General features: G+C 41.7%; 1 protein-coding gene across 1 annotated transcript in view; it reads right to left on the reverse strand.

Annotated features, from left to right (window-relative positions):
- The window catches only part of MYRIP (myosin VIIA and Rab interacting protein), a 374,614-nt gene that overhangs the window by 356,652 nt on the left and 278 nt on the right, over window positions 1-17,684 (reverse strand). The window lies entirely within an intron of this gene.

Here is a 17,684-nt window from a genome sequence, read left to right on the forward strand (position 1 = left end):
GTAGCCTCATGGCCCTGCTGACAGGGTGGCCCTGGAGAAGAGCAGTGAAGGGTAATCCTTCTGGTGGGCAGGATTTCAAGCAGCATATTATTTTTCATGTTGTTTGAACCAAGAGTTGTCTGGAAGGATATACACCAATTCATGGGCAGTAGCTACCATGTGAAAGAAGAGGATCAGGAAGCCAGTAACAAGGAGGTCTGAGGAAGAAGTGTGTGGGTGATAGCCTCCTGGAGAGCACAGCACCACCAGTGTCTCAACATCTTTGTGGAAGCTCTCCATAATCAGGTGGACAAGATGACATTGGGAAGGTGAGGCAGCCTCTTCCCCAGTCTCTCTCCAGTGGGCTCTTGTACAGAATGGGCATGGCAGCTGGGTCCACAAATGTGGCTACACGTGGGTCCAACTCGTAGACTCCCTCACTGCAGCTCATCTGACTATCACCACTGCTGAGTGCCTGTCTTCCCTGTAGCCAAAAACAGTGCTGAGCCCTTCCCCTGGATGTAGAGGTGAGGAAACCAGTCAATCACCTGGTAGAGAGTGATTACACTAGACCCCTTCTGTCACACTGAGAGCAGTGGTTCCTCCCTGCACTAGAAACACTGATATTTGCCAGCTCTGTCTATAATGCCTGCCTGCATCTTTCCCTACCATCACTCACAGGATACTTAATTCACTGACATCTTCCCTTACCCCACCCCACATTGTGACTGACCAAGAAACTCAATTTACAGCAAAAGAAGTTTGACCATGGACTCATGTCCATAGAATTCACTGATCTCACCAATATGCTGCATCACCTGGTGACATGGGGGAATGGCCTACGGATGACACCTGGCCCACCAGCTTTCTATCTCTGGACCAGAAGACTGTTCAAAACCCCTCTCTGATCTGATCCTTTTTAACTCTGTGGTTTCTTCAATGACCCAGGTCCAAGTGTAATAAATAGGCTTCTTTCTTTTTCTTTCTTTCTTCCTTTCTTTCTTTCTTTCTCTCTTCTTTTCATTTCTTTTCTTTCACTACAATACACTGAAATTTGAAATAAATGTTTAAACTAGACTGGAGTGTACATTTTCAAAGAGAGAACAGTTTTGAATAGAAGAGCTTATAATAAAACATTGTGCTGGGCTAGGCGTTTCAAACTGTGGTTATGATCAAAGATATACAAGCAATAGCATTATAAAGAAATGTGACCCTAGATCATATCCTATTGGATAGATGACACAGGGAAGAGTAAAGTTGCTCTAGGAAATTAAAAAAAAAATCTCCAATTCAGTACCATGGCAGGAGTGAAATTATTTAATGATCTTTAACATTAGCCTGATCTGTGATGGTTTCACAAACCCAGCTATGAAGTAATACATCTTCCATCAGCAGGGGGTTCAGAGACACATGCTTTAATTACCATTAGCTACTTTGAGGATAATTAAAGGTGTGTTACAGAATTCTACAGACAAGATTACAGAACTCTGAAGCATAAGCTAACCAAAATAGCTACAACTTTATTTTAAATAAAGTGGTTCAGCAATTTGAGAGAAGGTAGGGAAGGTAGTTTAGTTCTAAGTAGTAATGCCCATGGACATTTAATTCAAATTGGATATAAGTGAAAATTTTTTCTTCCTTTTTTTCCTCAAAGGCCAAAGGTAACATCCTAAAAGCATAACCTAAGTGCTCCGTAATGTGGCCAGTGGTATCTGCTACAGTATCTGTCCATTGATTCTTCAGTCAACAAACACCAGTTGACTGCCCACATGTACCCAGAGATAGGACAAAGGAGAACTGAGACATAAAGACTTCAGCCCTGCTCTTCATTTCCAGACAGCAATGAGAGACCCCTTCCTAACACTGTGTATTCCCATCTGACCCACCTCTCCTGTACCATCTCTTTTTTTGGAGTTCTCAGTTCTGCAAAACAGTTCTCAACCAGGAACAATGTCGTAGGTGTTCATCAGAAGGCGCCTCTAACCACTGTCTGCCCCTTCTCATTCTTCTGAGTTTTTCCTTCAGAACTTTTGTGTGGTTTTCAGTATCCTCCAAAATTCCCACATAAGAAAATTTGGAAGACATGAAAATGTCTTAAAAGAAAACTAATCCCAAGACACTATCAAACAAATACAATTGGTATTAACACATTGCTTTCCTGAAGTGCCATGTGTCTCACTCTTGGTAGGGACTGCTGTTGTTTTTGCCTAATTATACACAGAAGCATGTGTCTTTTTCCACTAAACCCTTATCTCCAGTGTATTTCCATGTTAGTAGAATCCCTTTTAAGCTTTATTCTTAATGGTTATATTACATTTTGTCCCATGTATATATCTATTGACCTATTCCCAGCATCATACATCTGGGTTGATTCTAATTTTGGACAGATTCACAGAGAATGATGATACACATCTTTGTGCACAAAGGGTTTTCCACATTAAGGACTTTTCCCCTGTAGGCTAGATTCCCAGAAATGAAGTGGCTAAGTCTAAGGTTACAATGCTGAGGCTCCTGAGACACATTTTTCAGGCATCTGTCTGAAGGGCAGCATCTTAGCCATGACACCACCTTCATGAGGAAAACCTGACATAGATGACAGTCTGCCTACAATGGGTCTGTCTTATTTGTACAGGCTCACTGGGGCCATCGCTCTACACTAAAATTAGGCCTTAGTTTCTATACTGAACCCCAAACCATTTTATAGATATTTTTTTAAAAAACCTGTTTTTGCTGCTGACTAGATTTTCAGTAAGTCCCTACCTGAGAAAGGAGTGCTGTATGCCCCTAAATTGGCCATGTTACAGAGGGATGGCATTTTCTCCAATTTTTCTGAAAGACAACTTCCAAATAATGAGTCCAAAAGGGCAAAAACATGAGATCTCAGTTTCTGTGTTTCTGTCTGGCAATTAAGTGAATTTCTCACATGTTTTCTAACAGAAGAAATGGAAACACTCCAAGACATCCTTTTCCACAGGGAAGGTAATTATTTGAGGAGTTCTTCTATGAACCTGGAGAAGAATCTCTTGAAGAAAATTAAAGCCAGATGACTATAACTATCTAACTTCTGGGTTACAGTCCAGGGATCCCCCCTATTCAGGAAGGAGACACTGAAACTATTTCCAGTAAAATATTGTGGTCATCTAGGCCTTTCACACTGTGGTTATATTCAAAGATATATAAGCAATAGCATTATAAGAGATTTGACCCTAGATCATATCCTATTGGACAGATAACAAAGAGGTGAGAAGAGCTGTTCTAGACAAAATTCTTGACTTGCTTCCGACCAACAGAGTGCTGGGTGCTATGCAAAATAAGTCTAACTCTTCCTGTTAAATGATATTCAATTCAGCTATGGGAAAACATTTAAATAAATTTAGAACAACTTGGGTGTGTGCATGTACTTTTTAACTGTATATTTCATTAAATCTAAATATGAATCAAGTAATTCTGATGAAAAGTTAGCATCCAAATTAAGATTTTCCATGACTGAAAAATACACACCAGATTTCAAAGAGTAGTATGGGGGGGAAAAAGATGGTAAAACAAGGCATTAATAATTTAATTAATTACTAATAATTTTATAATCACTTAATAATAAATATTTATAATGGGTTTGTGTATTATGCCAAGAGAAATAAGTCAACCAGAAAAAGACAATTATCATATGATCTCACTCAAATGTGGAATTTAAGAAACAAAACAGAGGATCATAGGGAAAGAGAGGGAAAAATATAACAAGACAAAACCAGAGAGGGAGACAAACCATAAGAGACTCTTAATCATAGGAAACAAACTGAGGGTTGCTGAAGGGGAAGGGGTGGGGGGATGAGTTGCCTGGGGGATGGGCATTGGGGAAGGTATATGTTACAATGAGTACTGGGCATTATATCAGACTGATGAATCACTGAACTCTACCTTTGATACTAATAATACACTATATGCTAATTAATTGAATTTAAATGAAAAATAAAAAAAGAGAGAGATAATGGGTTTGGGGAGATCAGAGGTTCAATTTTCAAAGAGCTGATGGGGAGATAAGTATTGTATATCCAGAGAGGTCAAGTAGGTTATTCAAGGAGTTTGAGAGAGAGGTGCAGTCTGGAGGTAAATGTTTGAGGCTCAATGACATAGACGGGACTCAAAACAATGATACAAGAGCATGGTGAGGTCTGTAGGGAGGGAATATAAATAAAAAGGCAAAGCAGGGGTGACTGGGTAGCTCACTGGGTTAAGCCTCTGCCTTCAGCTCAAGTCATGATCTCAGGGTCCTGGGATGAGACCCCACATCGGGCTCTCTGCTCAGTGGGGAGCCTGCTTCTCCCTCTCTCTCTGCCTGCCTCTATGCCTACTTGTGCACTCGCTCGCTCGCTCTCTCTCTCTCTCTCTGTGTCAAATAAATAAATAAAATATTTTTTAAAAATAGGCAAAGGGGATCAAAGACTCAGCCATAGGGCACTCCAACATTCAGAGGTCAAGCAAATGACAAAGAAGCATCTGAATAGAGGAGAAAGAACTACCAAGGATGTGGAAGGAATTTATGAGTGCATCCTCCACACCTAGGGGAAAAAGTATATCAAGGAAAAGAGGCTGACTGGCTGAGTCAAACGGTGCTTATAGAGCAAGAAGGATGAGGACAGGAGCAGCCCTTGTGTTCAGTAAACTGGGGTCCTTAGTCATTGGGCAGTTGCTGGTGAAGTTGATGAAACTGAGCTGGCAATCTGCAGGGGTGGGGTTAACAGACAATGGGAGGAGAGAATTAGCAGACAGTGAGTCTAGACAACTCTCTTTAGCAGTTTTTGTATATAGGAAAGCAGAGAAACGGAGCCATAGCTAGAGGCAGAAGGGAGTTACAGAGGGAGTGTTTTCCAAGAAAGGAGAAATAACGTCTTTGTAAGTTAGTAAGAATTACCTGATAGGGAGAGAAGACTGGAAATGCAGAGGGAGAATCCCTGGAGGGATACCCTTGAGTATTCAAGGCAGGTGGGCTGCAGGGCCCAGGAGTGGAGGGTCTGACTCTTAGATCCGAGCACAGATATTTCATGGTTAGTGCCAGAACACAAGGCAGACTGTGTAGCTACAGACGAAGGCCAGTGGGCGATGGTAGAGTCTGTGGGAGGCCCTTCCCCCGCAGATGGCTCTAGCTTTTTCAGCGACAGTGGCAGCAGGGACACTGTGAGAATGAAGATAGAGAGAAGGTATGCATGTCTGAGGCAATGGGAGAATTTGAGAGGGCCAGGCCCAGAAAAGTCTCAGGCAGCGCTAAGGATCCACCCCATGTTCATGGTCACGCAAGGCCAGTCGACTGCTTGTGAGTGTTCCTTTGGCCACACTCCCCAGCACTGATGCAGGCAGCAGGATGCAGAAACAGGGACTGAACCACTCTGGGTGTCTGCTGAGTGAAAAGGAGGCAGTCTGGGTTGGGTATGTGAACTGAGGGTGTAGTCCAAGGATTGATTATAGGGCACACAACGAAATACAGGCTGGAAAAGGCAGTAGGAAAGGACCTCAAGGGTCCGGGGTCATGGACTGAAAGTCAGGAGATTGAGGGACTGTTGGAATTAGAGGAAGAGAGGGAAAGACTTGGAAGATGGAAGTTGATTTTCAGAACACATTATGAATGAAAGAGATTAGGAAGAGATTGGCCATTACTGGGAATGAGTGTCCATCTATGACTGTGGAAGTCAGTGGCGGGGTGGGGTGGAAGACAGAACTTGGAGCAAAGTAGGTCAAGGAACTGAGAGGCCCAGATGTTAGAAGGATCCTCTCCCTGTATATTGAAGTGCCAGGACTAAGGCAGGAGCGATGCTGCAGGAAGTGGTGGAGAAGCTGGGGCTGAGGTCATCAGGAACTGAGGGGGAGTGACCCTGGAGACCAGGAGGCTGACATATAGGGGTGAAGAGCATGATGGATGAGTCTTGGTCCATTCAAAGCAAAGCAGAGGTGGGACCACAAGTGATAAGGGGCAAGAAAGAGGGGTGTTTCAAGTTTACTCTTGACCAGGTCAGTGGAGAGCAGGAGGCCAGGATAGACATGATCTTTAACCCGGTGTGAGGGGCTCCTTTCAGCCTTTATTGAGGACGGGAGCAGGGCACTCCCTCAGTGAGGACACTGGAGGAAGCCCAGTGTTACTTAGGCTCACAAACACCTGTTGCCCTTTAGGATACAGGTGTGTAGCACATCTGGGGAGGGGCAGCCTGAGTTCCAGAGCATGGTCGCTAACCTGGCCACTCGTTTGTTCTCCTTAATAAAGAACCCAGAACTGGACTGCCAGGTCAGTCTTCTCCAACTGTTAAATTCCTGTTAATTGTGAAATTATTTTATGTAAAACATTAAATAAGTGTGTTTAATATGATTAAGGAAATAAGAGTTTATCAAAGTATAACTTCAAACAAGAAACTATAAAAATTACCACATTTATTTGAAAAAGTTAATGGAAATTCAGTGAACATATTAAAAAAAAAAAAAGAAGAGACAAAGCAGAGAAGATAAGTGGTAAATTGGTAAACAGAGCTGAAATAATAACCCAAAGAAAATAAAGTAAGAAAGGAAGTTAAGGACACAGATGATATAGAAAGGAGGTCTAACATGCATCTGATCAAAGTTTCAGGAATAATTGAGAATGGGGAGAAGACATATTCAAAGAAATAATGGCAGAGAATTTTCTAGAACACCGATTAGACAGCAATCCTCATATTTAAGAAGTCCAGTGACTCCTGGGTGGATTAATTGAAAAGAAGCCCATTACCACATACACTGTAGTGAAATTCAGAACAACACAACAACAGAAGGAATTAAAATCAGCCAGGAAGAAAAGACAGATTAATACAGAAAAACTACAATCAGATTGTTAGCTGGATTCTTAGAATGCAACAATAGAACATGGAAAACGGTGGGATAATATTGTCAACAAATTGCACACTATGTGAAAAGAATAATTAAAAAAAAAAAAAAAGAGTTAAAGTCTGACTAAAACACCAGACAACGCCAACATATAAATTGAGCCGGAGGGTGATCAGAGTTTAAGTATAAAGTCCTTGAATTGCTCAGAACAGAAATTACTCTGATTCAGTTTGGATTTTGTTAAAGTAAACATGAATGCTGAACTTACCATATCATAAACACTAGAAAACAGAAATTGAGTGTAAAGTTTTGAATAAGTGAGGAAAGAAAATGTAATGTGGAGTAGGACAGAGGATCTAAATTATACAAAAAGCAACCAGAGAGAGTAACCAAGTATACGAAAGGTGGGACAGAGTAAAATGGTAAAACAGATCAAAATACATTAACAGTAGCACTGTAAATGAACATAACTTTCATATTAAAACATATAGGTTAAAAAAAGCAACTTTATGCTCTTTAATACAGTTTCACAAGTGAAATAAAAATATATAGCACTATTGACAGTGGGAAACCCGGGTGGCTCAGTCAGTTAAGTGTCTGCCTTTGGCTCAGGTCATGATCCCAGGGTCCTGGGATTGAGCCCCACATCAGGCTCTCTGCTTAGAGGGGAGACTACTTCTCTCTCTCCCTCTGCAACTTCCCCTGCTTGTGCTCACACACTCTCTCTGTAAAATAAATAAAACCTTAAAAAAAGAAAAAAAAAACTGTTGACAGTGAAAGTATTAGAAAATGATAAGACAGGCAAATACTAAGCAAAAGAAAATTGGCATAGCTCTATTAAAACAGACTTGGGGCACCTGGGTGGCTCAGTTGGTTAGGCATCTGACTCTTGATTTCAGCTGAGGTCATGATCTCAGGGTCTTGAGATCACCCCACCACAGGCTCCCCACTGAGCAGAGCATCTGCTTGAGATTCTCTCTCTCCTTCTGCTTCTCACCCCCTCAAATAAATAAATAATTTTTTAAATCAAAAATAAATAAAACAGACTTAAAAACAAAGAGCATTACTAGACATTAACAGGGTTGTTTCATAATATATACTGAGTTGACCCAGAATGCACCTAATTACATATTACTTCAAAATAAACAAAGCAGGGTGCCTGGGTGGCTCAGTCAGTTAAACATCTGCCTTTGGTTCAGGTCATGATCCCAGGGTCCTGGGATCAAGTCCCATGGTGGGCTCCCTGCTCAGCTGGGAGTCTGGTTCTCTGCCACTCCCCTGGCTCCTGAGCTCCGCCTATCTGTCTGTCTCTCTTGCTCACTCTCTCTCTCTGTGTCAAATAAATAAATTTTAAAAATATACAAAGCAAAAATTGAAAGAAGCCCAAGATGAAACTGACCAATTCACTCTTATAAATTCCTCCCTCAATAACTGATCTCAATAACACAATTAATTAGCTTAAGCTAATGAACATATACTGGTCACTGCAACTAATTATTTTCAAGAAAACATAGAAATTTGTAAAAACTGACTATGTACCAGGCCATAAAACAAATCCCAATAAATTTCAAGAATGGGAATCATATAGACCACATTCTTTAATCACTATGTACTAAAACAGAAAAAGCAGTGGCTGAAAAGTTCTGAAATTTCTGAAAATAAAACAGATGGATGTAAGGAACTTATAAGTCAAAGAGAAAATCAACAAAAATGTTAAAAACTTACATGTGAACAAGAAAAACACTTCAAATCAAAACTGTGGAAGACAAATATTCCTAAGGCAATACTCCAGGCAAATTTATTAGGCTAAATGCATATCTAAGTAAGAGGAAAGTCTGAAAGTTAATGAGTTAACCTTGGAAATTAAAAAGATAGAAAAAGAATGAAGTCAAAGAAAGTAGAAGGAAGGAAATAATAAGGATGAGAACAGAGCTTAATAAAATAAAATACAATATCAAAATAGAGAAAAGAACGCCAATAGTCGGTTCTCAGGAAATTCTGAAAAGAATCTGTACCTCTACTGAAACTGATGAGGAGAAAAAGAGGGATGGAGCTTCTGGGGTGGTAGGAAGTGCTGGTCAACACTACAGGCATGCTTATTCCACTGTGACCCAGAAGGAACTTGGGTTTTGTGCCCAACCAAGGGCTCTCACCCTCCTGAGAAGTGGTCTTGACTAAACACCCATAACACAGCTCTGTGTCTCCCATGCACCACCAGTGGATGTCACTTCTTTAGGCAGCCCTTCCTTTTAGGGGAACCAATTTTAACCATCTCCCCCATTTGCCAAAAATGGCATTGGGTTTTTTGTTTCTCATTTTCTTCCTTGTTTTGGATCATTTAAAGAAAAGAGATGAGGGGAAATAACAGCATTGTATTGCCATTTACCACCAGCAGCCGTCTGAAGGGAAAGAAACTGAGGCAGTAGAAAAGGAAGCATGAGGTACCTGGAAGCTGTGGGAGAAAGGATTCAGAAATGGGAGCACAAAGGGACACTAAGGGGATCTCCGCAGCATTCGGGCACCAGACTGTAAGACCTGCAATTCTGGGAGAGGCACCTAACACTTACTGGACCACAAAGCTAAAAAATCAACTGGCAGATTTTTAGACTAAACAAGGATTCAATTAAAATAATATTTTAAAAAATTTTTCTTCTAATTAGCCATAAAAGAAAGACACGAATCTTGAATACTCTGGTTACATGTCATTCTAGTAAATCCAAGTCCCTAATGATCAATAAATTGCTTTGCAAAAAAAAAAGCAAACAGCCAAACCACATTTATATAACAAACATGAAAGAGCACCTATGACATCTTCTGAGTCTGGAGCTACACAGAAAAAGTGAATTGATGCTTGAGACAATGATCTTCATCAAGAGGAGGTTAGGAAGAGGTCTGGGGCTAGAAACACTGTTTCTCCAGACTGGGAAATCTTCAGAGAAAATAGTGTAAAGAGATGGGTTATTTTCCTTTTCTGCAGTGTAAGTATCACTTCCTGTAGTGTAGATACCTAGGCTTCCCAGCGGAGAAAATGACCCTGCACACTTTGACATAGTTACATTTTATACTAAAAGGAAAGAACCACATAAGATGACATGGTCATCTGAGCCACCAATCAGTGTCAAAAGATTATTTGGGGACCTGGGCAAACAGCCACATCAGATCCTGAGCCATGGACCCCTCTGTCTTCCAGGCACCTGCCCTTCCTTGCATGTCTTACGTTCTTTTCTCAAGTGTCTGCTCAGTGAGATTAAATTGTCAGCCCACAGAATGGATTTGTACATCCCAGCTGCAGATCGCATGTCTGTCGTATCTGTGGCATTATGCTGTAAATCACAGCCACAAAAGAACTTTCTATACAGTGTTTTTGTTTCCCCAGCTGATGATATATAAATATAGGGAAAATTTTTAACTCATAATTACTTACAGAAGGTAATGGGGGAATAGAACACATGGTTGAACCAAACCAAAAACAGTTTTCAGATAGCATTTAGGCAGTTTCATCAAGCTCTTTTTATGCTCCTGACTCAAATGCAGACTTGATTCTCAGAGTACACTTGAAGTGAGACAGGTTTCTCTCAGTGAAGTTTCCAGCCTGTCCCCAACCAAGCTCACTGTTCAGCCTTTTTCCCACTAACCTTTTCGCGGTTTCAGGCTATTCTGGTCTAACTGTCACCAGCAACTGATCGCATAAATTCTTCGGCATTAAGGTATTCGTGGCACTATATCACTCTAGAGTTATTCCCCCAGCCTTCTAAATTTTACAAGATGAGGTAAGGAAAAGGAACAACTATGCAGTGGCGGAACCCACCCCCTGGGACGGGGAGGCACCATGCTGAGCAGAGAGGCCTGTTTCCTGTTCTCTTCACTAGGGTCCCATCTCCTTTTGCAGGCTACTCTGAAAAAGCACTACTAAACAGATTACCTTTTACTTAAACTCTTACCAATTCTCATAAGCTAAGGAAATATTGATACGATGTTTATGATTTATACTTATATATAATCAGTTCTAATGGTGTAAATTTCAAAATGAAACAGTCAAAAGCCTCTGAGTTTTCTCAATGAATTTTAGGATATTCATGTACACATAAGCATACATACATTTATACTTTTTCCTTTAACATCTTTGTTCCTCCTCTGATATTACTGTTTCCTTGCCATGACAAATGCTATCTGTACACACTGCCACAGAAGTTTAAATGACCATGATCACTCTGGGGAGCAATTTGGCACCAGGTGGTCAAGCTGTAAGTGTGTATAAAATATGATCATGCAATCCCACTTCTGGGCATATATCCTCAAGATTTTCTTTTGCTTGTGGTTAAATACATTTCAAAGATGTTTACTGCATGCGCACATGCAATAGACAAAAAAAAAATACAGAAGTAACCTCAAATCCATCATGGAGGAACAGATCTTTTAAATATGATATTTTCATAAGATGGAATGATATTTAACATTAAAATATGAACATGACTTGTATAAAACAATTTGCTCTATCAAAAACACCCAGTGATAATACAAGTTTCTTTTACACCTGAGTGGCTCAGTCGGTTAAGTGTCTGCCTTCAGCTCAGGTCATGATCCCAGGGTCCTGGGATGTAGTCCTGCTTTGGGCTTCCTGCTCAGCCAGAGTCAGGTTACCTTCCCCCTCTGCCCCACCCCTGTTCATGCTCTCTTTCTCGCAAATAAATAAATAAAATCTTTTAAAAGGAAGGAAAGAAGGAAGGAAGGAAGGAGGGAAGGAAGGAAGGAAGGAGAGAGAGGCAGGGAGAGAAAAACAACTGTCATGGAAAACTTTATAGGGAAGTCTACTATGAAGAACCAATAAACATAAAGATATGTTCTGCCTTGCTAGAAAAAAACAAAATAAAAAACAAGAGTCTTGGGGTGCCTGCGTGGCTCAGTCGTTAGGCACTGCCTTCAGCTAAGGTCATGATGAGCCCCATGTCAGGATCCCTGCTCAGCAGGAAGCCTGCTTCTCCCTCCCACTCCCACTGCTTGTGTTCCCTCTCTTCCTGAGTCTCTATGAAATGAATAAATAAAATCTTAAAAAAAAAACAAAACAAGAGTCTTTGTGAAACTGGAAATGATGATGAATAATCGTGTTTAATGCTGGCAAGGCATGGGGATCTGGCACATTTGTACATGATTAAATAGCAAAATAAATTTATAAACTTTCCTAGAGGGTTATTTGGCAATATGTATAAAAAAATTAAGGAAAAGTAAACAACTTTCAACAAAGTAATTCATACTAAGGAAACAAAAATGTATAGAAGGATGAAGTTACAATAGTGTTAAGCACTTAATGTTTTAAAGAACGATTTTGTTGAATAAATTATGGTACCTAAAAGAAACGAGTTATGAGGAGGACAAAATTAATGTCACAGAAGAATAATCACTGACATTAACATTACTTCTATGTTGTTGAGTTTAAAAAATGATATTAGAGGTGTTTAAAAAATCATATTCAAATGGTCCTTATTCAAGAGATTATGCAAGAGATTATTTAAGATATCAGGAAAGTGTTACTGAAAGTGAATCCACTTGAAATGGAGATCAAGATTTCACAGCAAATAATGGAAAATTAGAAGTTTTGATTAACACTATTTTTGAAAAAAATAAGAAAATATATTTTATTTGATATTTCACCAAATTTTGATACCAGTATTTTTCATGGAAAGGGGTATTTAGGAGGGATCCTGAAATTCATGTTGAAGCCTAAGGTATCAAAGATAACCAAGACAATTTTGAAGAAAAAGGCTAAGAAGAAAAGAATTATTATAAAGCTTTAATAATTCAGTGAAATGGTATTAGCTCAGGAATCACAAAGAGATGAATAGAAAAAAGCAGCGTTCAGAAACAGATCCAAAAACATAACAGAAATTGATATATGACAGAGATGGCAACAAAATAAGTGAGAAAATAGGTAACTATTCATTAAATGATTATGGGAGAAGTGGTTTTCTGTGTGGAAAACAATTAGATCCCTGCCTCACACAACACAGAAATATAAATTTCAGGTAAGTATAAGATTTGAAAGTTTTATCTGGGAAAAACAGCAATGTACAGAAAAGAAACTCTGAAAACCAAAATATATATTTTTAGCAATCTCTAAGGGAGGGGTGCCTGGCTGGCTCAGTGGGTAAAACATGTGACTCTTGATCTCATGGTTGTGAGTTCAAGCCCCACACTGGGTGCAGCGATTGCTTAAAAACAAAAATCTTTTAAAAAAGCAAACAAAAAACTGCTACAGGAAATGCAAGTAAAAAAGCAGTGAAACACATTTCATGCTTATTCGATGAACCAAAATTAAAACATCTGATGGCACAAAGTAATGGGGATACAAGGAGCTTCAGGACAGTGATAGTAGGAGTAAAAAGTGGCCCAACAACTACAGAGGACAATCTCCAAAACCCAGCAACAGATAGATGTTGATGTAAGCATATCCTCCTACCCAGTTATTACGTCTGGGGATATAAATCCTAGACACACATACACTTGCATAAGACCTTATCAAGGATATTCCCTGCAATATTTTTCATAACAGCAAAAGGTAAAAACACCTTTTTGTCCATCAATGATCCATATTCAAACTCTGGTATACCAAACAAGGAAATATTATGTTAAAATGTATAAACTAAACTTATGATTATCAACAAATGTTATCAACATACATTTAAAAACAACGTTGGGTGAAAAAAAGCAAATTACAAAAACGAATAACAGATCTCCATTTACATAAAATTTTAAACATAAAATAAGACTACACATTCTGGTGGGGCCACGCTCAGTCCCAATGTTGCAGGTTGCCGGGATTCAATCCCAAACGCTCATCCTTCACTGTCTGGATTTCCCTCTTGCTCAGCAGGAAGTTTCTACTTAATGGCAGTCCCATACTTTGCCCTAAGTAGCCACTACATGCAAGGCTCTCTACCAGATGCCAGGGAAGACAGAAGAAGAATTGTGCAAAGCTCCTCTCACCCCACATAAGGGCACACAACTCAGCTGGGAAAGACGTCTGGGAGACTTGGCGCTCCATTCTTGCTCTGGCTCACATAATGTAAAACTCAGAAAGAGTGCTTCCAGACCCAGTTCCATCATCCTGAAAATGGGAAAGCCACCCTCCTCCCGTGATGAAGACTAACTGAATATACATATGTAGGGTCCAGCACATGGCAAGTATACAGCACTCTTGGCAACCACAGTCATGGCAGCCAGCACACGAATACAATCTTCTAAGCAGCATCTCCGTCACACCGACGGTAAAAAGAAAAGGCACTGAATGGGTCTGCTTGGCCCTTTCCACAGCCGGATACAACCGCCCCCACCCTGTGGTCTCCCTTTGCGACTTGGCCCCCACCCCGTGGAACACAGAGGGCATTTCATGGGGCAGCAATCTGGCTATACCCATGCCTCTTTATTTTTCCAAGTTCACCACGGACAGTGCTCTGTGAAAATAGCTACCTGCCTCAGGAAAGAGAACTCCTTCTCTCACACCTTTGGGGGAATTCTGGGGTGAAAGAAGACCAAGAAAATCACAACACACCTAAGATAGTTTCTCAGCCAATTCTCTTTAAAATTCCAAGGACACAGATGCCTGGGTGCTCAGTGGGTTAAGCATCTGCCTTCGGCTCAGGTCATGATCCCAGGGTCCTGGGATAGAGCCCCACATCAGGCTCCCTGCTCTGCAGGAAGCCTGCTTCTCTGTCTCCCACTCCCCCTGCTTGTGTTCCCTCCCTTGCTGTGTGTCTCTTTGTCAAATAAATAAACAAAAATTTTTTTTAATGAAATAAAATAAAATTCCAAGGACATGCCACAGTTCTGTACTACCCAAGAGAGGGCAACAATATCTCAGCTCTCCATTCTCCAACACACAGGTGCCTCTGACCCACCAGCCACCCTCCCGAAAAGCTGGGACAGGGTTTGATCCATGGACTTAGTGTAGCAGGTACCAGAGGGGAAACTTACCTGCCAAACATGGGAAAAACAACAGTGTTTGAAAATCATTTCTGGAGATGCCAAACTGTTGGATTTTACTCCTGGGACTGCTTTCCCCCGGACTTGGGAAAGAATGCTGGGTATTGCTGGTCTCCAGCCAACGTGGCGCCACCATGTGGCGATAGCATAAACAGTTTATAAATCACTAAGCCTTGACATTCTTAGATCCTCTACCAGTTTTTAATTTTGAGAAATTCAAAACATTCCCATTTTTATGTTTCTGATGAGAATTCATTCAAATTTTCTATGTACACTTTACCATGACACTATTTCAGACTTGCATTTTTCAAATACACTCTGTGAATAAACTGGCTTCAATTTATCAATATCAGCTTGATGTATTTGGGGTCTGGCTTGCTTCACCGCCCAAGAACCTATTGGGGGGAAGGGAGGAGACAACCAGTGTAGACTCTACCCAGCTCCTAAGACCAAATCCTTCCTCCTAGATTTCTGGACTGGCTTACCTACAACTACCTTTGGTTTGCATACATTAAAAGAGGAGGTAGAAAATCATCAAGCAGTTTCATTTTAGCTTTGAAACTAAACTGGTGAAAGAAATAATAATAGGAATAAAAATAAAACTCACCTGACAAAACAAAGCAGGATGATGATTACCCTTGGGGAACAGTATCTATAGAGGACAGGGGAGACTGAGAATATTCTAGGTCTTATTCTGGGCACTGTTTACACAGGGGTGTTCAGTTTGTGAAAATCCAGAGTGTACACTTCATATCTATGCCATTTTCTGTCATTATGTCATAGTTTAATATAATATTAAAACAAAGTCACCAAGTTCTGATCACTTGTCCCTCTTTAACTTGCCTTTAGGACAAAAGGCTGTGCAGATACAAAATGAACTAAGAACAGGGGACGCATGTTTCTCTCAGTTATTTCAGTCTTTGTCATTTGATTTCTCCAAAGGCCAAGGCCACAAATGCTCTCCTTTTGCCCCTTTGGGAGGAGAGGAAGGAGAAAGGACACAATCTAGACCACTGTGAGTTTACATTGCTGGACCTGGCTAATACTTCACTTTTCCAAAAATGAGCAGACTCTGGAGCAGGCAACTGCCCCTGCCCTACCCCCTCCACACGAAACCAAGACCACAAAGATATCCATGTCTCCACAGAGACACACTTTAGTTCCACAGAGACAACCATCCCACATACACACACACAGACACAGTGCCTCACCACCACCAGAGACAGCCCAAACCCCACAGAGACAGCTAGCCTCCAGCCCACACACCACAGATGGGGTAAGGGGACATTGTGAGAGATGTGGCTACCCATGGACAGGTAAGGAAGAGCAACTGGAAGATGAAATGTAGTATTTTCAAAGTCTTACCAAACTCAATTTCTCTGGAAAGATTTTTAGATCTAATAAGGTCCCAGAAACTGCTGTTAAAAAAAAAAAAAAATCTTGAAATCACCTCCACTTCTACCCACAGCTCAGATCGTCTGGAACATAGTCCTTCTGTTTTCACCTCTACCATGTCCCCTGAACCCCAACTGCCTTGGGAAGACTAAAAAGCAGGGATTCTTCTGTTTTATAGATTTTTTTTAAAATGAGGCTCATAGCGCCTGGCTGGCTCAGTCCAGTAAAACACTGGACTCTTGATCTTGGGGTCCTCAGTTCAAGCCCCGCCTTAGGCACAGAGATTACTTAAAAAAAAAAAAAAAGTTGAGGTCCAAAGACATTTGTCAGACATCACAAAATTATCCAAGTAAATATCTGACCACTGAGTTAGGGCGAGGTAGCCTGAGTTGAAGGGACAGAATAACAATGTCAAAAGAGGGGGGTGACTTTGTCTCCAGTCCAAAGCTCTGAGAACCACCCACAGACCCACAGGAGCTGCCTCAAAGGAGCTGGAGTAAACTATTCACATCCGGCAACAGTTACACATTCTGCGACTGGACTCCACCCTCCCCAGGGAAAGTGCAACAAACCCAGATCTGGGGGCAGGGAGTAGGGCTGGCAGGATGAAGCCAGACTCAAGACATTTTCTTAGAGCTGATGAGAGTCAATGTTGACTAAGCCAAGAGCAGAGCGCACACGCTTCTCTTACGAAGTCCTAGGGCCCAAACTGGTGTGTACAGTTAATCTCTCCCATACTTATCCTCGGGAACAGGGCTTATTTGGGAGAAGGAAACAGAGCAGGATGGATCTAAGAGCAGACACCTAGCAAATTCCCCTACCCTGCCGAGACGTTAGCAAATTAAATGACTGAAATTGGAGAGGATGCTGCAAATGCTGCAGGTCCAGGGGTCCCAGCCGCAGAAGCGCTCGGCTCACCCCAAAGGTGCCCCGCAGATACACCTCAAACCTCTGTAGGGTCCCTTGGGATCGGCTCCCGACCTCTCCAAATCCGGCAAAGTTGGGGGGAAGGAATTATGAAAAGGAGACCGGGATGAAGCTAAAGTGACCATCCATCTGCAACAGCGCGCCCCTACCCAAGCAGTCCGCGGACCTAGCCAGACGCGACCCACTAAGGTTCTTACTCCGCGCACCGGCCATGACCTTGAGCGAGTCCTGATTAGCCCCATTTTACAGAAATTAAGAGTCGGAAAGAGTCAAGTCCGCCGCGCTGGGCTGCTCCGGGGTGCTTACCCGATGGCTCCAGGCGCCCCGCCGGGGCGCCTGCAGCGTAGTAGGTGCGCGGTGAACCGCAGCCCAGGAGCTACGTGGCCAGTGAGGAACGCCAAACGCTAGAGAAACGCAGAGTCGAGCTCCAGCCGCGTCCAAGGGAGAAAGGGGCGGTTTCGACTCTGCGACGATCCTCTAGCAAGTTCAAGAGCTCCCACCCCCGCCCCCAAGCCCCTCCGCAGAGGCAGACCGGCCGTGCCCAGAGGCCCTCGCTCAGGACTCGC

This window comes from Lontra canadensis, unplaced genomic scaffold, assembly GCF_010015895.1.
Source record: "Lontra canadensis isolate GAN:19392208 unplaced genomic scaffold, GSC_riverotter_1.0 scaffold20, whole genome shotgun sequence".
Lineage (NCBI taxonomy): Eukaryota > Metazoa > Chordata > Mammalia > Carnivora > Mustelidae > Lontra > Lontra canadensis.